Source organism: Eumetopias jubatus, unplaced genomic scaffold, assembly GCF_037043125.1.
Source record: "Eumetopias jubatus isolate StellerSeaLion01/CBP00866 unplaced genomic scaffold, mEumJub1_p1.0 scaffold_15, whole genome shotgun sequence".
In the NCBI taxonomy this organism is placed as follows: domain Eukaryota; kingdom Metazoa; phylum Chordata; class Mammalia; order Carnivora; family Otariidae; genus Eumetopias; species Eumetopias jubatus.
The window spans coordinates 5504120-5529386 of record NW_028274821.1 but is presented as its reverse complement, the minus strand read 5'-3'; positions in this window follow the sequence as shown (position 1 = coordinate 5529386).

Genomic DNA, 25267 nt, shown 5'->3' with positions numbered 1-25267 from the left:
GGGAGATCAGACTAGGTGTGATACTCGGAGCTGAGACAATTTCTATCTCCAGTTCTTCCCTTCCATCCATTCCTCAGATAAATTCCATCTGTTCTCTCTTCCCTTTTCACAGAAACTGCTCTACCCAAGATGACTAATGGCCTCCCTAAAGCTTAATCCAAGAGATAGTTTTTAGTTATTTTATGACCTCCAGTCATCATTTAATAGCACTGACCATTACCTTCTAGAATCCTCTCTGCTTTTAAGCTTCCATGATTCCACATCCCTTTGGTGTTACTGTGACCTCTACAGTCCCATATATTCTGATGTTTCCTGAGTGTCTGTCCCAAGCTTGGATCTTCTGCCTGAGCTGCAAAGCCTTGAAGACCATGTGCTGGGCAGGTCCATGGAGATCACGAGGGAGAGATCTGTGGCCCCTCCTCCTCCTGAGGCACAAGATGAGCTTTGGACAGGTAGCCACGGAGGAAGCTGGAGTCCATTGATCTCCAATGCTCTGAATGCATGGAAGTAATCAGACAGGAGAAACCCCTGCCATCTCTCTGCACGTGGTGGCTAGGAGGGCCACCAGATCCTGAATTCCCTTACCGAAAGCAAAACAGTCCAATCACGTTTAGATACACAAAGCACAATTCGGTAAGATGCTCTTCATAAGAATAACATGTAGAATGGACAAAGTAACATTGAAATTAAATGGACAAAGATAAAGATGTACTATTTAATAGGAAGCGAGAAAGTGCAGGGTACAATGTTAACATTTGCTGAAAGAAGATGGTCTGAAGAACTGAGATGTAGAATGACAAAAGTCATAATCGACGAAGAAGATATGCCAAAACATTAGGAACTAAACAATGCAGCAGACATGGAGTGCAAATACTTTCTGATGCAAACAGATCTTGAGAAGAATAAAAATATTTATAACATGAAAAGTTAAAGCACACTTTTTCAGAAATGTACTATTTAAATAGGAGGAAAAATGAGCATCCATGTTGAGGACTCAACTCGTTTAATCAAGTCATATTTAATTAAGATATAATAGGTGGTACCCTGTCAACAGAAAATATGCATTCTTCGTGCATTCATAGAGAATTTATAAAAATTCACGATCTATCTTGATTAAAAAAATCTTATTAAAATGCCAAAGCAGAAACTCCATTGAAGAAATTGGAAAATAAAATAAATTGGAATAAAAGGAGATAAGAGGAGGGTATAAATACATGTAAAAGCTGAAAATAGAACAAAAATAGAATGATTATCACCAAAATATGGATTTCTGAAAATATCTAGCAAGTAAATAAGACTGATTTGGTTAGTGACTAAAACATGTTGAGAGGAAAATAGTTTTAAAAATAAGTATAAGAGGGGCGGAGCAAGATGGTGGAGGAGCAGGAGACCTGGATTTCGTCTGGTCTCAGGAATTCAGCTGGATAGGGATCAAACCATTCTGAACACCTACGAACTCAACAGGAGACCACAAAAGAGAGTAGCGACAACTCTCTGAACAGAGAAGCGACCACTTACTGGAAGGTAGGACGTGCGGAGAAGTGAATCCGAGGCGATATTCGGGAGGATAGACGGCGGGGGAGGGGCCTCCGTCGGCCGCTTCTGGCAAGTGCTAGAGCCGCGGAGCACAAAATCGGATCTTTCAGAAGCCGGCTCCGCGGAGGGACGTCGCTCCAGTGGCTAAGCGGGGGGTGGAACCCTCGCGGGACAGTGTGGTCTCAGGACACTCGGGGTCACAGAAAGACCGGGGTGCCTGAGTGCAGCAGAGCTCCCAGGTATCGGAGCGGGGAAGCCGGCTGCAGAGACGGAGCCGAGGCGCGGGCTCTCAGCTCGGGGTGGCCATAAACTGTGATCCGCGGCCCAGTCGGGCCACGGCTCCTGCAGCAGGGACCCAACAAGCGGCAGAGCCGGGGAGACTCCCCTTCCTCCCCCGGGAGGAGCGGCACGGGAGCGCACCGCAGGGATCTGCTGGGTTTGGAGACACCACACGGGGTCGGGTGCCAGAGATAGAAACGCTCGGTCACAGGCCGGGTGAGCACGGAGTGCGGCCGGAGACCGGGGACACGGGAGGGACTGCTTTTCTCTGGGGGCGCACTGAGGAGCGGGGCCCCGAGTTCTCAGCTCCTCCGGGCGGAGATTGGGAGGCCACCATTTTCGCCCTGGTCCTCCAAAGCTGTACCGAGAGCTTGCAGGGAACAAAAGCTCCTGAGATCAAACCCGAGCAGCTTCCTTAGCCCGGACCGAGAAGGGCGGGGCAATTCCGCCTCCAGCAAAGACGTTTGGGAACCATGGCAACAGGCCCCTCCCCCAGAAGATCAGCACGAACAACCAGCAAGCCAAGACCAAGTTTACCGATCAAGGAGAACGGGAGAACTCCAGCGCTAGGGGAATACTGCACATAGATTTCATGGCTTTGTTACCATGATTCATTAGTTTTTCAGTTAATTTTTTAACTGTTTTTTGTTTTTTTTTTTGAATTTTTCTTTTTCCCTTTTTCAACCAGCATCTTATCAATCCCTTTTTTAAAAAAACATTTTTTATTTTTCATTTTTGGTGTCATATTTTATCCCTTCATAGTAGTTACACTTATTTTTGGCATATATATATAAGTTCTTCTCTCTTTAAAATTTTGAGATACAGTTTCTTCTAACAGATCAAAATATACCCTAAATCACTAGTGTATGGCTTTGTTCTAGTCTCCTGCCTGATCACAGTCTCTCCCATTTTTTTTCTTTTCTTTTTTCTTTTTTTGAAATCTTCTTTCTTCTTTCAAACAACTTCTTATCAATTCCGTTTGTAAAACCTTTTATAAGTTTCATCTTTACAGTCATCTTCCATCCCTTCATTGTATCAACCCTTATTTTGTACATATATAAGTCTTTCTTCCTTTAAAATTTTAGGAGGCACTTTCTTCTAACAGACAAAAATACACCCAAAATCTAGTGTGTGGCACTGATCTATGCACTAGCCTGATCATATTTGATCATATTCTGTTTTTTTGTTTTGTTTTGTTCTGTTTTTGTTTGTTTTTATCTTTTTCTTTTTCTTTTTTTTTCTCTTCTTTTTTTTTTCTTTCCTTTCTTTTCCCCTGGTTTCAGGTCTTTTCTGATTTGTATACAGTATATTTGCTGGGGACGTTGTTAACCTGTTAGCATTTTGTTCTCTAATTTATCTGTTCTCCTCTGGACAAAATGACAAGATGAAAAAAATCACCTCAGCAAAAAGAACAAGAGGTAGTAGTACCCTCTGCCAAGGACCTACTCAATACAGACATTAGTACGATGTTGGACCTAGAGTTCAGAATCATGACTTTAAAGATACTAGCTGGGCTTGAAAAAAGTGTGGAAGTTATTAGAGAAACCCTTTCTGGAGAAATAAAAGAACTAAAATCTAACCAAGTCGAAATCAAAAAGGCTATTAATGAGGTGCAATAAAAAATGGGGCCACTAACTGCTAGGATAAATGAGGCAGAAGAGAGAATCAGCGATATAGAAGACCAAATGATGGAAAATAAAGAGGCTGAGAAAAGAGAGAGAAACAACTACAGGATCATGAGGGCAGAATTCGAGAGATAAGCGATACGATAAGATGAAACAACATTAGAATAATTGGGATCCCAGAAGAAGAAGAAAGAGAGAGAGGGGCAGAAGGTATATTGGAGCAAATAATAGCAGAGAACTTCCCTAATGTGGGGAAGGAAACAGGCATCAAAATCCAGGAGGCACAGAGAACCCCTCTCAAAATCAGTAAAAATAGGTCAACACCACGACATCTAATAGTAAAACTTACGAGTCTCAGAGACAAAGAGAAAATCCTGAAAGCAGCTCGGGAGAAGAGATATGTAACCTACAATGGCAGAAATATTGGACTGGCAACAGACCTATCCACAGAGACCTGGCAGGCCAGAAAGGACTGGAATGATATCTTTAGAACACTAAACGAGAAAAATATGCAGCCAAGATTACTATATCCAGCTAGGCTCTCACTGAAAATAGAAGGAGAGGTAAAAAGCTTCCAGGACAAACAAAAACTAAAGGAATTTGCAAACACGAAACCAGCCCTACGAGAAATATTGAAAGGGGTCCTCTAAGCAAAGAGAGAGCCTAAAATCAGCATAGATCAGAAAGGAACACAGACAATATACAGTCACAGTCACCTACAGGCAATACAATGGCACTAAATTCCTATCTTTCAATAGTTACCCTGAATGTAAATGGGCTAAATGCCCCAATCAAAAGACACAGGCTATCAGATTGGATTAAAAAACAAGACCCATCGATATGCTGTCTGCAAGAGACTCATTTTGGACCCAAAGACACCCCCAGATTGAAAGTGAGGGGGTGGAAAACTATTTACCATGCTAATGGACACCAAAAGAAAGCTTGGGTGGCAATTCTTATATCAGACAAGTTAGATTTTAAAACAAAGACTGTAATAAGAGATGAAGAAGGACACTATATCTTACTTAAAGGGTCTATCCAACAAGAAGATCTAACAATTGTAAATATCTATGCCCCTAACATGGGAGCAGCCACTTTTAGAAGGCAATTAATAAAAAAGCAAAGAAACACATTGACAACAAAACAATAATAGTGGGGGACTTTAACACCCCCCTGACTGAAATGGACAGATCATCTAAGCAAAAGATCAACAAGGAAATAAAGACGTTAAATGAAACACTGGACCAAATGGACTTCACAGACATATTCAGAACATTCCATCCCAAATCAACGGAATACACATTCTTCTCTAGTGCCCATGGAACATTCTCCAGAATTGATCACATCCTAGGTCACAAATCAGGTCTCAACCAGTACCAAAAGATTGGGATCATTCCCTGCATATTTTCAGACCACAGTGCTTTGAAACTGGAACTCAGTCATAAGAGGAAAGTTGGAAAGAACTCAAATACATGGAGGCTAAAGAGCATCCTAGTAAAGAATGAATGGGTCAACCAGGAAATTAAAGAAGAATTAAAAAAATTCATGGAAACCAATGAAAATGAAAACACAACTGTTCAAAATCTTTGGGATACAGCAAAGGCAGTCCTGAGAGGAAAGTATATAGCAAAACAACCTTTTTCAAGAAACAAGAAAGGGCTCAAATACACAACCTAACCCTACACCTAAAGGAGCTACAGAAAGAACAGTAAAGAAAGCCTAAACCCAGCTGGAGAAGAGAAATAATAAAGATCAGAGCAGAAATCAATGAACTAGAAACCAAAAGAACAGTAGAACAGATCAACGAACCTAGGAGCTGGTTCTTTGAAAGAATTCACAAGATTGATAAACCCCTGGCCAGACTTGTCAAAAAGGAAAGAGAAATGACCCAAATCCACAAATCATGAATGAAAGAGGAGAGATCACAACCAACACCAAAGAAATACAAACAATTATAAGAACATATTATGAGCAACTCTATGCCAGCAAATTAGATAACCTGGAAGAAATGGGTGCATTCCTAGAGATGTATCAACTACCAAAACTGAACCAGGAAGAAATAGAAAACCTGAACAGACCTATAGCCACTAAGGAAATTGAAGCAGTCATCAAAAATCTCCCAACAAACAAAAGCCCAGGGCCAGATGGCTTCCCAGGGGAATTCTACCAAACATTTAAAGAAGAATTAATTCCTATTCTCCTGAAACTGTTCCAAAGCATAGAAATGGAGGGAAAACTTCCAAACTCATTTTATGAGGCCAGCATTACCTTGATCCTCAAACCAGACAAAGACCCCATCAAAACGGAGAATTACAGACCAATATCCTTGATGAACATGGATGCAAAAATTCTCACCAAAATACTAGCTTATAGGATCCAACAGTACATTAAAAGGATTATTCACCACGACCAAGGGGGATTTATCCCTGGGCTGCAAGGATGGTTCAACATCCGCAAATCAATCAACGTGATACAATGCATTAACAAAAGAAAGAACAAGAGTCATATGATCCTCTCAATAGATGCAGAGAAAGCATTTGACAAAGTACAGCATCCTTTCTTGATCAAAACTCTTCAGAGTATAGGGATAGAGGGTACATACCTCAATATCATAAAAGCCATCTATGAAAAACCTACAGCGAATATCATTCTCAATGGGGAAAAGCTGAGAGCTTTTCCCCTAAGGTCAGGAGAGCGGCAGGGGATGTCCACTCTCACCACTGCTATTCAACATAGTATTAGAAGTCCTAGCCACAGCAATCAGACAGGAAAAGAAATCAAAGGCATCCAAATCGGCAAAGAGGAAGTCAAACTCTCACTCTTTGCAGATGACATGATACTGTATGTGGAAAACCCAAAAGACTGCACCCCGAAACTGCTAGAACTCATACAGGAATTCAGTAAAGTAGTAGGATATAAAATCAATGCACAGAAATCAGTGGCATTCCTATACACCAGCAACAAGACAGAAGAGAGACAAATCAAGGAGTCGATCCCATTTACAATTGCACCGAAAACCATAAGATACCTTGGAATAAATTTAACCAAAGAGGCAAAGGATCCGTACTCAGAAAACTATAAAATACTCATGAAAGAAACTGAAGAAGACACAAAGAAATGGAAAAACGTTCCACGCTCATGGATTGGAAGAACCAACATTGTGAAGATGTCAATGCTACCTAGAGCAATCTACACTTTCAATGCAATCCCCATCAAAATACCATCCACTTTTTTCAAAGAAATGGAACAAATAATCGTAAAATTTGTATGGAAGCAGAAGAGACCCCGAATAGCCAGAGGAATATTGAAAAAGAAAAGCAGAGCTGACGGCATCACAATTCCAGACTTCCAGCTCTATTACAAAGCTGTCACCATCAAGACAGTATGGTATTGGCACAAAAACAGACACATAGATCAATGGAACAGAATCGAGAGCCCAGAAATGGACCCTCAACTCTATGTTCAACTCATCTTTGACAAAGCAGGAAAGAATGTCCAATGGAAAGAAGAGTCTCTTCAACAAATGGTGTTGGGAAAATTGGACAGCCACATGCAGAAGAATGAAACTGGACCATTTCCTTACACCACACACAAAAATAGACTCCAGATGGTTGAAAGACCTAAACGTGAGACAGGAGTCCATCAACATCCTAAAGGAGAACACAGGCAGCAACCTCTTTGACCTCAGCCGCAGCAACTTCTTCCTAGAAACATCGCCAAAGGCAAGGGAAGCAAAGGCAAAAATGATCTATTGGGATTTCATCAAGATAAAAAGCTTTTGCACAGCAAAAGAAACAGTCCACAAAACCAAAAGACAACCGACAGAATGGGAGAAAATATTTGCAAATGACCTATCAGATAAAGGGCTAGTATCCAAAGTCTATAAAGAACTTATCAACTCAACACCCAAAGAACAAATCATCCAATCAAGAAATGGGCAGAAGACATGAACAGACATTTTCCCAAAGAAGACATCCAAATGGCCAACAGACACATGAAAAAGTGCTCAACATCGCTCGGCATCAGGGAAATCCAAATCAAAACCTCAATGAGATACCACCTCACACCGGTCAGAATGGCTAGAATGAACAAGTCAGGAAATGACAGACATTGGCGGGGATGCGGAGAAAGGGGAACCCTCCTACACTGTTGGTGGGAATGCAAGCTGGTGCAACCCCTCTGGAAAACAGTATGGAGGTTCCTCAAACAGTTGAAAATCTAGCTACCACACGATCCAGCAATTGCACTACTGGGTATTTATCCCAAAGATACAAATGTAGGGATCCGAAGGGGTACGTGCACCCCAATGTTTATAGCAGCAATGTCCACAATAGCCAAACTCTGGAAAGAGCCAAGATGTCCATCGACAGATGAATGGATAAAGAAGAGGTGGTATATATACACAATGGAATATTATGCAGCCATTAAAAGGAATGAGATCTTGCCATTTGCAAGGACGTGGATGGAACTGGAGGGTGTTATGCTGAGTGAAATAAGTCAATCAGAGAAAGACATGTATCATATGGCCTCACTGATATGAGGAATTTTTAACCTCAGGAAACAAACTGAGTGTTGCTGGAGTGGTGGGGGTGGGAGGGATGGGGTGGCTGCGTGACAGACATTAGGGAGGGTATGTGCTATGGTGAGCGCTGTGAATTGTGCAAGACTGTTGAATCACAGATCAGTACTTCTGAAACAAATAATGCAATATATGTTATGAAAAAAAGAAGAAGAAGATAGCAGGAGGGGAAGAATGACGGGGAGTAAGTCGGAGGGGGAGACGAACCATGAGAGATGATGGACTCTGAAAAACAAACTGAAGTTTCTAGAGGGGAGGGCGTTGGGGGGATGGGTTAGCCTGGTGATGGGTATTAAAGAGGGCACGTTCTGCGTGGAGCACTGGGTGTTATGCACAAACAATGAATCATGGAACACTACATCAAAAACTAATGGTGTATCGTGATTAACATAACAATAAAAATTAAAAAAATAAGAAATGAGAGAGAAAAGAAAGAATTAAGAATATTTTGTGGCAATAAAATATAATTTTTAGAGAAATGTAATGGTCTGGTGATAAATAAACATATATATTACACATTACCCAGAGGAGGAAACTTGACTAGGTGGATACTGTTAGTTAAAGTACATTGTAAAAATAATGAGGCTTCTGCTAGGCTCAGTTGTCTGTTTAGTAGAGTAAGAAGGCTACCATGCCTCACAGGGTTCCACACCCACAACTGTGTCTGACTTTGCCAGATTCGTGGGACGACCCCCCAACCTTAGATATTCCTTCACTAGCCTGGCCACCAGTGGACTGGTATTTTTCCTTTCTCTGCTTTGCGGTTTTCATTAAGCCAAACAAAATGGTCCCGAATGGAGGAATCAGAGAGGGATTTAGAATCTGTTTGCATGAGATGAGACAGAAGGTGCTTCCCTTTGTGTTCCTGACCTACAGTTCTAGGAAACCCTCAAAATACCAAAAAAGCACTCATGCGGTCTGGAAGGCACACTCCAGATCAGGCCGATATTACTCTTTTTGGCTTGCTAATCTCCTCAGCAAACCACGAATGCGGGCGGAATCCTGGTAGATTATGCCAAAGGCAAATGTGATGCTTTTCTATGTGGCTTAGAATGTTGTTCAGTAGAGAAGGGCTGACTATACCATCTGAAATACTGAGTGAAGGTGCAAGTAAAATCTTCCCTACACTTATCTCTAACAGCAAAGCCAGTTTCAATAATCCTCTCTGATTATATATAAATTTGAGAAGGATTTTTCCATTTACTTTGGCACATCTATCCATCTAGCTAAAGGCCCTGCAGGACAGAATTTCTGTGCTGCTCTTTGTAATTTAGGTCACTAGGCATACATTTTTCTGCCAGGGAAAGAGGAAAGTTAACCATGACCTTGAGAACACGCTCCCTCAATCTCATTTATAAAACAGGGATAACAATACCTAGTTTTTGGAATTGGAGATAAAGAAGGTAAAGCATCTAACACCCAGGGGCAATTCAATAAATGACTGATTCATTTCACAGTCACTGTGATCCTTACTTAGTGAATCTTTATAACTGGGATCTCTTAGATATCAGCTTCTCCATCAATCATTCTTAAGTATACCTTCTGTATGTTACTTTAAATGATAGAGCACTTCCTCATTACTTTTAGTCAAAAATAAATCTTTTAACTGATATTTAAAAAATCATCCTTTCTCATAAAATGTTAAATACATCCAAAACATTGGGATTAAATGTATTCTCTTTAAATAGGGAGCAAAAAGTCTTATCAAAAAATTTGAGTCACTTTTGCATTTATTTTATACCATCCAAGTATGAGAGATATTTTACTTCATTTTTTCTCAACATATATGCATTTGACACTGCTGGGGTTTTGTTTTCCTATTTCAGCTTTATTGAGGTATAACTGACAAATAAAACTGTAATATATTTAAGGTATACAATGTGATGATTTGGTATGCCTATACACTGTGAAAGTATTTCCACCACCGAGTTAATAAACACATTCACCACCTCATCATCTATCTAATCTATTTTTTCATTATTTTGTATGTGGCTGTCCAGTTTTCCCATCATCATTTATTGAAGAGACTGTCCTTTTCGATTTTTCTTTCTTATACATTGGTGGGTCGATCTAATTTATACACATGAATATATCCGATGTCAAAGCTTAGTGTGGACTTACCATCAACCAGAACCATAAAATAGTGTTGGTCAAGAGAAAGACACAGCATCACCTTATTTTCCCTTTTGTGGATGGCAGCTGACACCACTTTCCACCCAGCAGGAGAACCTCCTCTGGGTCAGCTTGTGGCCTTTGCACGACAGCCCACCTCAGGAGAAGGGCCCCTGGAGGGACAGCCTGGCCTCCAGATGCAAGTGAGTCTTCAGTTCTTGTGTACTTGCTGTTGAAAATCACAGCGGTTATGGCCTTGTGCTACCCCAAACTCACAAATTTTAACCAGACATTTCTTTCTTCTCCAGGAAAACTTTCTGTTGCATTACAACTTGGGACAGTCAAATCTTTTCTTCTAATGTCTTCAGAGAAAATACTATCCTGTTTATGTTTGCTTTTAGAGAATTTAAAAAAACAAAACAAAAATCTCAGCAGTCTTAACACTTCCAAAATATTCGTCTTTTATTTTACGGTCATAATCTAAGTGGATTTGAATTAAGAATCCCTTTGGAAGACTTCAAAACCTGAAGCAGTTTGCAAGGAGAGTGCCAGGTAAACACTTGAAATTTGAGATCCTATTTCTGACAAAGCTTATGAATCATGATCTAAGAGCCACTGTAATTTTGGGGGTTCTAAATATAGGTATATGGTTTCTTTGCATTAAAGAACAATAACAGTAATTGGGAAAGTAAAGGAAAAGAAAAATGCTAAGGCCAATATAATATTTTTTTTATCAGTCTGCTTGATCCTGCGCACACTTCTTATTTTTGCTTTTCAACTATGGAGGCTTGTTACAGTGGCTGATTGAAACTGATTCACAACAGGAGCAGATTTCTGAATTGTTATATCATGTGCCAATTATAACTCCGTTAAGCCACTTATTACTATAGTACCTGGTTAAGAAAGACTCCACAAGCAAAACAGATAAACTGACAAATATCATTTAATTTATCTCTAACCCCTAATATAAATATATATCCTTCTATATTTGTTACGTCAAGAAACAGTAGTATGTTTTCTTCTCAGTGAGTGTATTGCATTTTGTAATAGAAATCCTTCAGTGAAGGATTTCACAGCAACCCCGTGTGTTTCTAATGCCCTTTGCTGTTTTGTAAAAAGGCAAGGAAAAAAATGTATGCACTTGTTTAACTTTAATTCTTAAACACTAGAAAAAAAATCTTGACTTTTTTCCTTTGTAAAGGAAGTGGAACTCGTGAAAACACAAAATTTGGCAGTTTTTAAAATAGCATGGTGATTAGTTTTTGCTTTTGTTTCTGTTTTACAGTGAAACAGGCATATACCGAAATGTAATAAGCCAAGACTATTTTACTCGCTTTTTCAAGATGGTCTCATTAAATCAACCCAACTATTTTATTTTAGGAAAGTCTGCTTGCTCTTTAAATGCCGTTTTCTTACTCACTTCATATCCCTTTGTCAGCATATCTGGAAAAACTTTTTAGGAAGTTGGGCTAATTTCATTCTCCGGTTCAATTAAACTAGTATTATCACAGAGCTAACAAGGGCCACCTGCAGCATCAATAAAAACAGTTTTAAAAGTAGCTGGTGCTGCTGTAACTAATAGTGTGATGTGACCTGAGAGCAGATGTGGATAGTATTTTACGAAGGTTAGTTAAGCATTACAGTTGCCATCAATATGCCTCGTGGCAAGAATTACTGCGCCTTAATTGCTGACTGAAAAAAAAGATGATGAAGCACTCTGTCTTGTGGCATCTTTTTATAATCAACTGATCAGATCATGAAATGTGCATGGATTGATGGCGACCTGAAGATAATTAAATTGCATTTGATTGGGTCATTATTTGAGCTAGAAAATGAGATACTGGGTCCAGAGTCCATCGTTTGCCTTGTGAATGAAAATTCCCCAAATCTCAGGTCTCTATGTGTCATTTGTTTTGGAAGATGAAGTTTCGAGCCTACGCACATAGACCTGGGCTGCCCAAGTATGTAAGAATACCACCTTACCTGCCTTAACAATGTCTAAGGTAAGCCACCAATGAAATTATCGAAGGGCTGTTACTTTCTACTTTCAAGGAAATGGTTAGGCAATCATGTGATTGTCAAGATACAATTATTGAAAGTATAGTTTTGACTTGGATTGTTTGACTTTACAGTTTATTCTCGATCAACTGTGGTGTTAGCCTCACATTGGAAATCTATTTCCATGACTATTGAATATGAATGCTTTATCAAGTAGTTCCCGTTTTACATAACATACTTTTAAAACTTATGTCTTTTCTGAGAATGATTGCTAGTTTTTGAAATCTATACCCGTGCCTCCATTGAAAACCTTTAAAGAATTTAACATTGAAAGTTTCACTGTAGCTCAAAATATTTTAAACATCTTGAAAAAGGAAATGGAGCATTAATGCATAAATAATTCAAATCTCTTTTAATTAGAGACAATTTTGAAAGCTGAAAAAACCCACATCATATTAGTACTTTACTGATTTGGGAGAGGAAAAAAGAATCTCTTGCTCAATGTCAAATCACAGACAATTACATACCAACAGACTGCAGTTATATTGAACTGCTTGCAACATAGCTGAGATCTCTAAATGTGGAGGGAGGTAGTATTCAGGACCTGTGGTTTGAAGTGTAGCTCTGCACGGTCTTCCTCATGACAAGAGAAACCATGATATAGGTTAGTTATAGATTTAGATGCCTTGTGTTGCAGACAAGTCATGACCTAGAGGATATAAATATAACATGGAGCAGAGGACATTGGCTCTTACATATATATTTTCAAGAAGGTAACTTAATGAGAAAATAGACTTTTAAAAAAAAGAATGCAGCTTTGTTTATATCTATCACTTTATAATCTCTTAAAACATAGATATGTACACACGGGCACATGCATAGTAATCATTTCTCATGATTAATAAATTTAAATATAATGTATAAAATAATAAATTATCACCCCACCAAAATATTACTAGTAACTAAAAAAAAAAAATAACTAGCACCGATATTTAATTTACACTCCCACTCTCCAGCCAGCATTTTGATTAGAGCATCGAATAATCTGAGGCTAATACATTGTTTTCTCATGCCAAATTGTAATTTTATCTATTATATGTAAACAACTGAAATAGGATTCATTTTAAGACTTATTTTATTTACCATAAGAAAGAAAACATGCTGCAAATTAACTTATAGCATGCCATCAATCTGAGGACAATCTGATTTCCCTGATGATAAAATGTGATGAAAATGTGCCTCTGTGAATTGAGGAAATACGACGTCTATTACACACTTAGTTCGGTGGGAAGCAGATCCTGAGATGGGGATTAGCAGTTGGTGTGCCCTCATGGCATCAACAGCTGTACAGAACTAAAGGAGGCAGGACTGACTGGGAGGAGGGAGACCCTGAATGGTGAGGTAGTCACAGCAAAGACCTCCCCTGTCGTTCAGGGAGCTTTGGGGCTGGGGGTAGTTGGCGGCACTCAGAGTTTTCCTCAGTTGGAAGAGGGCATAGTCTGAAGCACGGCTGTTCTCTTCAGCCTCAGACCAGGGGCATCTGGAAAAGTCTGGAGACATTTTTGATTCTTACAATTGGGGTGGGGATGCTGCTGGCTTCTAATGGGCAAGGACCAAGGATGCTGCTAAATACCCTCCCCTTCATGGGACAGCCCCCCACGCAAAGAACTCTTCAGTCCAAGATGGCAATAGTGTTAAGTGTAGGAAATCATGCCTGGGCAGTGGTGGGGCTGGGAGAGGTGGGGGCAGATCTCTGTGGCACACCGCAGCATGCATTCCACCGTCCCATCTTCCAAAACCGTCGATTGCTAGGAAATCGGATATAGGTAGCAAATTAGAAAAAAAAAAAAAAAAGATGGTTTCTAATTTTAAAAACACTACTGATATAGAAAGAGCATAATTTTTATTGCAATGGAAGGCTGTTAGGTATCATGTATAAAGAATATCTTTCTTTTATGAAATACTTGTTGCTTCAATTGGAGCAGGGTTTTCCACAATGAACTGAAACTGACCGATTCTGCTGCACTTTGCCAGCAAGTTGTGGGCAATACATCTTGCCATGAGCTGTTTGATCAGAGGCTTTGATTAATCAAGGTCTTAAGAACGGAGTTCCATTGACTTGTTAGAGATTTGACCTTGCATGACAACTAACAGCCTTTTCCTTCCATGTTTGGCCTTCATCAAACTGCATTTCCAAATATTATTTACTTGTGTTCCACATTGCCTGGTGTATGCTGAGTTTCAGACTGTCATAAATCAGCTGTCGTAAATGTCTTGTTTGGATTTCCCAGGCAAGGGGTTAGTTTGGCAGTGTCAACATCGCTGAATTATCATTTCACATAATTGCACAGATTGCCCTATAGAAAGATCATAGTTTATTATTGTTGTATTAAAAATACGTGGGATGTGCACATTGAAAGTGTTTATGCTGGTGATAAAGACAGAAGTTTCACACACTTCAAATAATTAAGACAATAAATTAGTTATGTTACGAAGGACAAATCCTGGGCATTATTCTGAAACTGAACCCAGGCCAGTCACTCATGGAGTTAATTATAAAGAAAAGAAAAACAGAACAACAATAAATGTAAAAAGTTATAATAGGAAAATATTTTTTAAATTTTACTTAATTTTATTTTTTATTGAAGTATAGTTGACACACAATGCAATATTAGTTTCAGGTGTATAACCCGGTAATTCAATAACTCTGTACATTTTGCAATGCTCACTTATAGCTACCATTTGTCACCATACAACCTAGTTCCAACACCATTGACTGCATTCCCTATGCTGTTCCTTTCAACCCCAGGACTTAGTCCTTCCATAACTGGGAGCCTGGATCTCCCACTCCCCCACCCCTCTCCCCTTTAGCAACCATCAGTGTGTTCTCGTATTTATGGGTCTATTTCTAGTTTTTGTTTATTAATTTGTTTGCTTTTTGGATTCCATGTTTAAGTGAAATCATATGGTATTTGTCTGACTTATCTCACTTAGCAGAATACCCTCTAGGTCCATCCATGTTGTTATAAACAGCAAGATCTCATCCTTTTTATGGCTGAGTAGTATTCCATTATACATTTTTTTAATACATATCTATATATAACTTCTTCATTCATTCATCTATTGATGGACACTTGGGTTGCTTCCATATCTTGGCTATTGTGAATAATGCTGCAATAAACATAAGGGTACACATATCTTTTTGATTTAGCGTTTTCATTTCCTTTGGATAAATACCCATCAATAGAACTACTGGGTCATATTGTATTTCTATTTAACTTTTTAAGGAACCTTCATACTGCTTTCCACAATGGCTGCACCAACTTACATTCCCACCAAAACTGCACAAGGGTACCCCTTTCTCCACATCCTCACCAACACTTGCTGTTTCTTGTGTTTTTGAGTTTAGTCATTCTGACAGATGTGAGGTAATATCTCATTGTGGTTTTGATTTGTAGTTCCCAAATGATAAATGATGTTGAGCATCTTTTCATGTGCCTCTTGAGCATCTGTATGTCTTCTTTAAAAAAAATGTCTGTTCAGCTCCTTTGCCCATTTTAATCAGGTTATTTGTTTCTTTGGTGTTGAGTTGTGTACATTCTTTATATATTTTGTGTATTAACCCCTTATTAAATATGTCATTTGTGAACGCCTTTTCCCATTTAGTTGATTGCCTTTTCATTTTGTTGATGGTTTCCTTCACTCTGCAGAAGCCCTTTATTTTGATGTAATCCGAATAGTTTATGTCTGCTTTTATTCCCTTTGCCTGAACACACATGTCTAGAAAACTGTTACTAAGGTTGATGCCAAAGAGATTATGGTCTATGTTTTTTTTTTCTGGGAGGCTTATGGTTTCAGGTCTCACATTTAGGTCCTTAATCCATTTTGAGGAAAATACCTTGAATCAAATTCCTAAATGTATCAGGTTTATTTTGAAGCTTAACAATGTGTTTATTTGCTGAGACTAAACTCCCCTTAAACCATAAGCAGTAGACAAGGCTGGCCTCCTGGATACCCAGCCTGGCTTGGAGTAGGGCTTACCCGTGAAATGACCTTCTCATAGGCTGTAGCAGAATGGTACAGCCCAGGGGCAGCACACAGCATCTAGCAGCATCCCTTGTAGGGCTGGGGAAAGGAAATGTGTCCCTGAGGGTGGAGCACTCTTCAGCCAAGCACCAGCCCCTACTGGAATTGAGGGCAGGTGTGCCAGGCCTGAGTTCCAAGCACTTTATGAAGTGCTTTTGTGTCTTTGTGGTGTTGTGGTTTTCATTTTATCAATATTAGCTTGATTTTTCAGCTCTTTTTTTTTAAATTGCCATACGTGTGTGCACACACTGAGCTCAGTGACTGAAATTAAATGTTCAGGACTTTTCGACCATATCTGGAGTGTTGGCAACCCCACGTCCACAGGTGCGTCTTGCATTCTCATTGGTGGGATTATAAAGCATGTAAGACATTTCTGAATAGCAAGCCACACTTTCATTGTGCTTCACTGTATTCTATGTTCTTCATTTATGTAACTTCTCCTGGGCAGATGCATATTCTGAACACAGGAGAGCCATGTCCCTACTATTTTCCAAGCGGGAGAGCAAGTACACAAGGACCAGAAAGAACACATAAGCAATTCACAAAGAACTAGGGTCTATATCATACTGATAATTTTAACCTGAAATTTAATGTCTCCTTGCTATTTATTACGATTCCATTTTACTTATTTCTATTCCTTTCTGGAAATTAAAACCAGTCATTTATGTCACTTAATTCAATTGGTATGTTTTTTAAAGAGGCATAATATAAAATTATTTCTATATCAGCAGAGCGAGTTGCAATGGCGTAACTAATGGCATGTTGGTGAATCTCTTCTGTGGAAATTTTCTTGAAAACCTTCATTTTCATGAGTGCAATTATAACAAGACACTTGTTTGGTTTAAAGAAAGAGAAAATACTGTCTGATGTGAAGAGATTATTCCTCTTTGGCAAGATTGTTTCAAAGTCTCCATGGGACCAGCAGGTCTCTGAGCTGCTATGGAGACTGCAGCCACTTCTAGAAGGAGCAGGATTTTCTATGATGAGACAGAGGAGAAGGCCTGTCATCCCAAGGGGCTGCTTGGGCTGAAAATGTGAATTTTGAATATGGTCAGAGGACCCGTCCAGCGCCAGCATCACACACATGCGCACTGACCGTCCTGTGCTGGGGGACGTTTCTCCTCTAAGACACCTGTGCGTTCAGTTCTTTGGAGCTGGTGAGGCTACTCCTCCCCCTCGGCCTGGGGTCGTGCTGTGAACTGGAGATACCGCCTCCATTCCAATGTGACAATTCCTGTTGATTGGGGAATAACAAACAAACAAAAACCAAACAGGCATTTTTTATTGTCCCTTATGAGAAATTTCTAATGTTTTAGGAACTAAGAAAAACTTTGTCTCCCCATGAGGGGTTGTCCCGATTCCCTCTGCAAGTCAGTTAGAACCAGGATTTAAACTCTCAAGTCATCCCAAGAGTTCACCTATGTCTTTATTTTGTTTAAGCCTTGTTTACCTCTTCATAATTAATTTTTAAATAGCCACATTATTTTAAATAGTTTCAGTGTATTTGTCTTTTGTGTATGGTGTCTTAGATTCTTTTTTTTTTTTTTTTTGTAAGAGACCGATGGTAGATAGAATATTGAAGCAGTATGCACCGGCCCTGGGGAGATGCTCTCCTGTAGCAGACCCAGCCTCTGCGCCAGAAGACAGCATGTTGACAGGAGAAACCCAGAAGCAACCAGACAGCACAACCTCAGCAACACCCGTGCTTGAGCTTCCCAGACCCATCTGATCACGGTTGGCCCAGACCTGACCCCAGGGACTGCAATACCTGTCCTTTCCCAGGATCTCGGGAAGACTATTGTTGGTGTCTGGGACCTAAGGGCTACAATTGTCCTAACAGCACACTTTTTACAATTTTTTATAGCTTGAGAATTTAGGACTCCCACTGGTGTATATGGCTCTGTGTATTTTCTTTGGATGACATGGAGATGTGAGAGAGGGTAGAGAAAAATTCAAGGTGAGGGTTCTGATTCCTCTCTTCTCCATTCTTGTTTCAGGTTATGGGGGTGGGTAGCAGATTATAGTAAAACTATAATGTAGAAGAATGGAACAACTTGTAACATCATCCTACTGCATCTTTTAGTTTAAAACAATGTATGCCAATGGTACAAAGTTGTATGGTATGGATGGATAAGCATCCATATGCTTATGGATAAACAAAATATTTTTTGTTTAGACCGGGCGTTGGCTGCAGGGCCTTCTTTTTTAGAGGTATACTCTTAAAATCTACTATAGTGGGCACTCTTGTGCAAAAATATATTAACATTCTTTTGCAAGGTAAAATCCTAGCAATGAAATGCCTGCATCATAGGGTATATGGATTTTGGTAGTCCTTCCAAATTACCTTCTTCAGAGATCACATCAATGGACACACTCACTAAGTATGTCAGACTCTCTCAAGGGATGCCTTTTGCCCATAGTTCAAGATCACTCAATGGCAAAGCAACATTTTTTTTTCCCCTTGTGAGAGTCTTCATTGCCTATCTTGACTCTTTGTTTAAAATACAACATTAACAAAGACAATTTATATTCTCGGAAAATATATAGCCCAAACTGTATCAAAGCAATTCAAGCCATATTTTTCAGTGTTGTGATTTTGTTAAATTAACACTTGTTAAGTAGAGCCCAGAGTGGGGTATTGGATGGAAAGCCACAGTTCAACAAAACCACAAGGGAAAGAGAAATAGAGACACTGATGAGTCACAGGCCCTGGAGAAGCTCTGAGGTGCACTTGGAAGGGCCACCAGGGGAGGTCAGGGCAGGGTGCATACAGAGAGCCCAACAGACTTGGGCACATGCCATTATCAGGGTCTGAGGATGGAGTGCTTTTGGAATTCCAGAGCTAAGGCCAGCCTGGGTCAATTCCAATAAAAAAGAGCAGGGTTTTGGTAAGCTCTGCAAGGGTGGACATTTTATCTAAGGGGCTCACACAGGGAAGGAGCTGGGAGGCAGGGGAGACTGCTTATCACCCAGGGTGATGGGGAAGTTGTACTGGGAAATCAGGAACTTACACTTGTGGCTCTGTGGGCTGTTACCTAGTGCATGGGAGGCTCCAGGGAGGGCTAGTGTCAGCTCAAGGCCCCTGCAGGCCACTGAGCCACACAAAATGGAGGCCAAAGCTGGAATGTGGTGGAATCGCTTACCTACAATCTCAACACTCAACTTACACCTTTGAAATGAGTCACAAGGCCACAGCCCCAAACCTTCTTTAATTGACAGGCACACGGTTCATTCATGATCCTCACGTGAAGGAAAGTGTTAAGGGCCATTAATGCTTTTCTTTTGGGGAAGAGCAGGGATTACAAAAATATTTTCATGTAGAAATGTAGCTAGCAGCAGCTGCTAAATGAGATGAATCTAAATTACTTACCCATTGAATTCTTTCAGTGAATGATGGGAATATTTTTGGAATTTTGCCTTGTTCCACTTAAAACTCCAGCTTGTTTTGGAAATTGTAAGGAGGATAATACAAATATTTATTTTGATTGACATAAAAAGGGGCATGATTAAAAAACTTAAATATTTATCAAATTATAGAAATGCTGCAAAGCTGAGGTATTATAATGTTGATAAGCAATATTTACAATTTGCATAATGTACAGAGTTCTCTACAAGGTATCTGGGGAGTTTTACAATAAATGGAATATCAGCATAAAACATTGTTTTGAAAAGACAGAGGAGAGGTGAAGGGGATTCAGAGGCACAGTCTTTGAGTTATAAAATGAAAAGGTCACAGGGAGGAAAAGTTCAGCATAGGGGATATAGTCAGTAATATAGTGGCAAATTTGTATGGTGACAGATAGTAACTAGGACTTATTGTGGGGACCATTTCATAATGCATATAAATATCTAATCACTATGTTGTACACCTAAAACTAATACAATATTGTATGCAAATACAATTTAAAAAATCAAATGAAAAAATAAGACAGAAGGGGAGGAAAGAAGGGGATTATGTGAATATATGTAATAAATATAGAATTGATAACCAAGTTTGTTATTCACAAAAGTCATGAGGGTTGATGCAGTAATAGAAGTCAATTCAATTCAGATAGGCTACACATAAGGAATCATTTGGAAGCATTATTTTAAAACGAAGAAAAATAAGAGTTGGCGGTATTCTGGAACATGGGGAGATGCAGATGAAGGAGTACCCTAAGGGCAGGCTGTGTCCTGACCATTGTGAGGCCAGCTGGTGCTGAGTTCACCAACAGCTGGGCTTGAAGCTTCAATGAATGGAACAGAAGAATTATCTTCTAACCAGAGGAAGAATCAGAGAACGATTGTAGCACATTATATTCTGAATTTTAAGAATCTATTTGCCATATGGCATAGTAGCATTTTCCTACCCAGAAGCATCCTGAGAAAAGCAAACTTTAGAACTTTCTTCTTACCAAAACATCAACCCTTGAAATAATACTTCCACATTCCCTAGGAAATGTCTGCGGGATCACTCAAGCATTGAGGGAGGCTACAGCCACTGGTTCTTTCCATGAAACTTTCTCCTTGGGGATGCTCTAAATCTCTTCTTCCGCTTTCCAATTCTCCTATAATTGCTTGACTGCCCTTAAGCTCAGGATTAGATGTTCTGCTTTGATTTGAGAGGACTTTGGGACACATAATGGAACTGAGAATCACAGTTTATGACATTGACATCACACCTATGGGATAATATTCTTTAAATTAAAGAATAAGTATAAATAAATGAATATAAATAAATAAAAGTTCTTTAAAAAGAACTTTTTAAAAAAATACATTGGAGAAGATCTGCAAGTGAGTGGCACTTTGGGGCATTACCAGCATTGTTCATGTTCCAGCTTGGTGGTGCACGGACACCTGGATGGGGGGTAGGGGAGGGAGGCAACTGAGAATATACCCTCTTGGGAGAAATGGCAACATTTAAGCCCTCTTGGATGCCAAGGGAATTGAGATGGTGTAATCCGTCTCAAAGTCACAAGAGAACAATTTTCCCTGGGGTGGAAAATGAATAATTAAGAATAACTTGGTAGTGCTCTTGGTGATGACCTTGATAGGAAAACCACCTGTAGTAAGCGCATCATTTCCACTGTATGGAAAATAACTTCACCTGCTGTTATAAGGGCTCAAAGAAACAAAAGTGCTCCCCGGGAGTTGTTCTGTAAGCTTTTTGTCTGCACCCAAGGAAATTCTATAAATCTTGGTGTTTACTGCCCAGAAGGCTGGTAGTAGCAGCATCTATGGTTTTAGGGCATACCCCCTCTTGCTCTGGAGAGAAATAGTCTAACCTAAGTTCCTTTGCTCAGGAAATGCTCTCATGGTTTACTAACTCGTTATGGTAATTCACAAGTTGTTCCTAAGATTGATACAGAAAACAGCTATACTTGCAGGGTCTATGAAAATTCTCCTATTTTCTTCTCCAGAATCCCTGTTCTCAGATAAATGTTTTCTTTTTCACAGATGTTAGAAGAAACACACTTCAGAGGTGATAAATAAGAGAGAGGGAACCCATCAGACACAACTATGGGTCTTGCTGTGGCCGTCAGCACCGCGCTGGGATCCTGCAGGGTTTCCGTGGGTGTTGCTGTGGCATTTGATTGGCCAAAAGGAAAGAGAAATACAGCTGGAGAAGTGTCGTGTTCACAGGAAGTGGGTGAGAAACAGGTGTGGCAATTTCTCTGTTTAATTAGACGTTTGGCATAAAGTCAGTCGAGGTGCTTTGTGTCCGACTCTGTCTTCTTTATTGGAGCTCCCGAGAACTATTTTAGTGATATTCTGTTTTAAAGCATTTCTGGTATTTTGGGGCCAGACTTGGATACCATGACAGCAAAGATGGAGTTAGAGGATTGTGAGTGAAGAAGGAAAAGGGGCCAAGTGATAAATACAAGTCGGGATCCCCCAGAACCCTCCCCTCCCTGGGACATCACGCCTTGTTAACTTCCTGCCCTTTCTCTGTTCACTCCACAGCCCTGGAGCATGACTAGATGGCAGTTTTGGCCCAAGATCTCATGATATTTGAATGTGTAAATAAAAAGGTAGCCTGGATTTCTAGCAGAGAGCACAGAGCAGGTAGATCTCAATGAGAGTGGCATTAGGAGGACTTGGAGCTACAACCAGAAATAAGCATGATAATGTGAAAAAAACTCTGTGTGTGTGTGTGTGGGGGGGGGGTTTCTCTAGAGAAACAGAGCCAAGAGAATATTATAAAGAATTGGCTCACATAGTTATGGAGGCTGAGAGCCTGACCATCCGTAGCCAGCAAGCTGGAGACCCAGGGGAGTGAAGTCAAGTGAACACCAATGTCCTGCTCAGAGTCAGGGAGGCAGAGAGAGGGAAATCTTTCTAACTCAGCCTTTTGCTCTACTCAGGTGTTCAAGGGATTGAATGAGCCCATTCACGCTGGGGCTGGGGTTGGGGGGGCAGTCTGCTTTACTCAGTTTACTGATGCAAATGTTAATCTCACCCAGAAACACCCTCACAGGCATACCGAGAATAATGTTCAACCAAATATCTGGGCACCCGTGGCTCAGTCAAATTGACATATAAAATTAACAATCACAGAGTGCTTTATTGTATTAACAGAACCAGAACAGAACAAGATCATGTGTATACAGTTTTATCTCTATTGAGTGAGTATGTAGGAAAAACAACATTTTGGCTTAAACTTAGTAATTACGTTCTCTAATTTAAAAAAAGACAGGGGACTTAACTGAGAGATTAGTTTCTTTACTGAAATTCAATAAATAGCTTTCTACAGTCCGCTGATTGACAAGTTTGAGGTGTGTGTGTGTGTGTGTGTGTGTGTGTGTGTGTGTGTGTACACCATATAAGTGAATTTTTTATAGAATTAAGTTAGCTGGGGCTTTAGAGGATTTGCTTAGGTGAAATTTAAGGGAATGCCTTGATTTAAAAAGAAATATTTTTTCTTCTTGTTGGAAAAGTAGCTTGAAACAAGTTCTATTCATTTCCAAAGGTCAGTATTGACCCTCAAGCTTTTTCTCTGGGTGTGCAGGTGAAATGAGTCACAGTTGCCTATTTTTTCCTTAATATTACAAATCATGCTTTTTCCCACTTTGGTATTTCAGAAAAGAATTTTGCTCATCCTGTTGGCAGGCACCTCCTACACTGTGTCTTGTTCAACTTTTGAGAATGTTTCTGAAGAGGCTAATGAAGTTCTCCATCATTAGGTTTCCCTTCTAAGGGCTTGGGAAATAGCACTTTTTAAAGCTATATATGATATAGTCAGTGAAAATTTCATCTTAGAGAAGATGTATGGGCTCAGCTAACATTTAATCATTCTTTTCAATTGGTCCTGTAGGTACATATATCCCAATCTCTATAACATATTTACTTCTCTGCTGCATTTCTTAAAAATAAATAAAAAAAACAAAACTTTTTTTTTCCTTTATGAAGCACACACAGAGAGAAGCTGTTAAATAGCATAATGTCTCATCACAGAGTGGATGTTTTAGGGGACTCGCATCTCAGATCAGGAGAGGGAACATGACCAGCATCTCAGAAGCTCCCCTCATGCTCCCTACCAATAACCATGCTTCTGTTCTCACCAGGATAACCAACATTCTAAATTCTAACACAGTGGAGTAATTTTGTCACCTTTTGTACTTTATACAAACAAAATCACACAAAATGTACTTGGGAACCTGGCTTCTTTTGCTTGTATTATATTCTAGAGATTCTTTCCTGTTGTTGCAGACAACTATAATTTGTTCAAATTTATTGCTACATAATATTCTATGAACATATAACAATGTAGCCACTCTTCTATTGATGTACATTTGCATTGTTCTCAGGTTTTGGCTATTATGAAAAACTCCATTTTGAATATTCTTGGACATGCTCTTTGGTGCACATTTGGATCCATTTTTGTTGGGTCTGTACACAGGAGAGAAGTTTTTGGCTCATGGGATACAGTTATTTCTAAGTTTAGACATAATATCAATTGGTTTTCAAAGTCACTGTAATAATTTACGTATTCTCCAACAGTGTGTGAACATTCCTTATGACTCCACAGCCTAACCAATAATTGGCATTGGTTTCCTGCCTTTGTTCTTTGTTTGTTTGTTATTACTTGTTTGGGGAGTTTAACCCTTTCTGTGGTTGAGTGATGGTATCTCCCTGTGGTGTAATTTGCATTTCTGTGGTGGTTAATGAGTTTAAACATCATTTCATGAGTTTAATGGCCCCGTGAGAGGGAATGCATGCAGGACGTGGGGCAAGAAAGTGAGGGGTGGGAAGAGAGTGTTTGGAGAGGTCCACAGATCAATGTGCTCAGTCTGTTTGCAGCAGTGTTACCAGGAAGGATTGGGGCAGTAGAACATCCAGCCTTTGTCAGCTCTCTCCTGTCTTTTCCGGTGTTCACTATGGGTTACTCCTAAACTCAAAGCATTTTGATCCACTTAATGAATCGCAAGAATTCAGTTGTCAGAAATGGCCAACAATAACTATTTGGAAGTATCAAACAAGAATTACAGTTACTAAGTTATAGGGGGAAATCTGTATGTTGTAGAGCAGATCTTGGCAGCTCACTGTCAGGAACACCCTTGGTTATGCTTCCAAGTGAACTACTGGATGTGTTTTTAATTAGGCATTCATTCTGTCAAAGAAAGAGTTGAGTCATTTCTGTGGGATGGTTCATCACAGTGGTGTTGAAATGCTAGGGACCATTCATGACATACCTCAGAATGCACCTTCCCAATAAATGCTTGTACCTCTTCCTTCCTTGCTATCCTCTCAATAGCCCTGGACAAACAATGTCATGGTTAACTTTAGAGAGTGCCCACCACCCTCCTTCTACTAATATGTGTTTACTTCACATACCAGGTCATTAATTAGGTTTCCCATACCAGCTACCAGGTCATTAATTAGGTTTCAAATCTTTTGTTCAGAACTTCATTTTTCTAGAACCACGTCTGAGTAAAGTTGGGATTTTGGCCTCCATGTGCATCATCTCAATGGTACTTTTAGAGATCATGAACTTGGTGGTGCCACTCTCCAGCTGTGTATACCATGCAGATTTTATAAGCCCACCTGAATTTTACAAATTTTAAAAATGGGG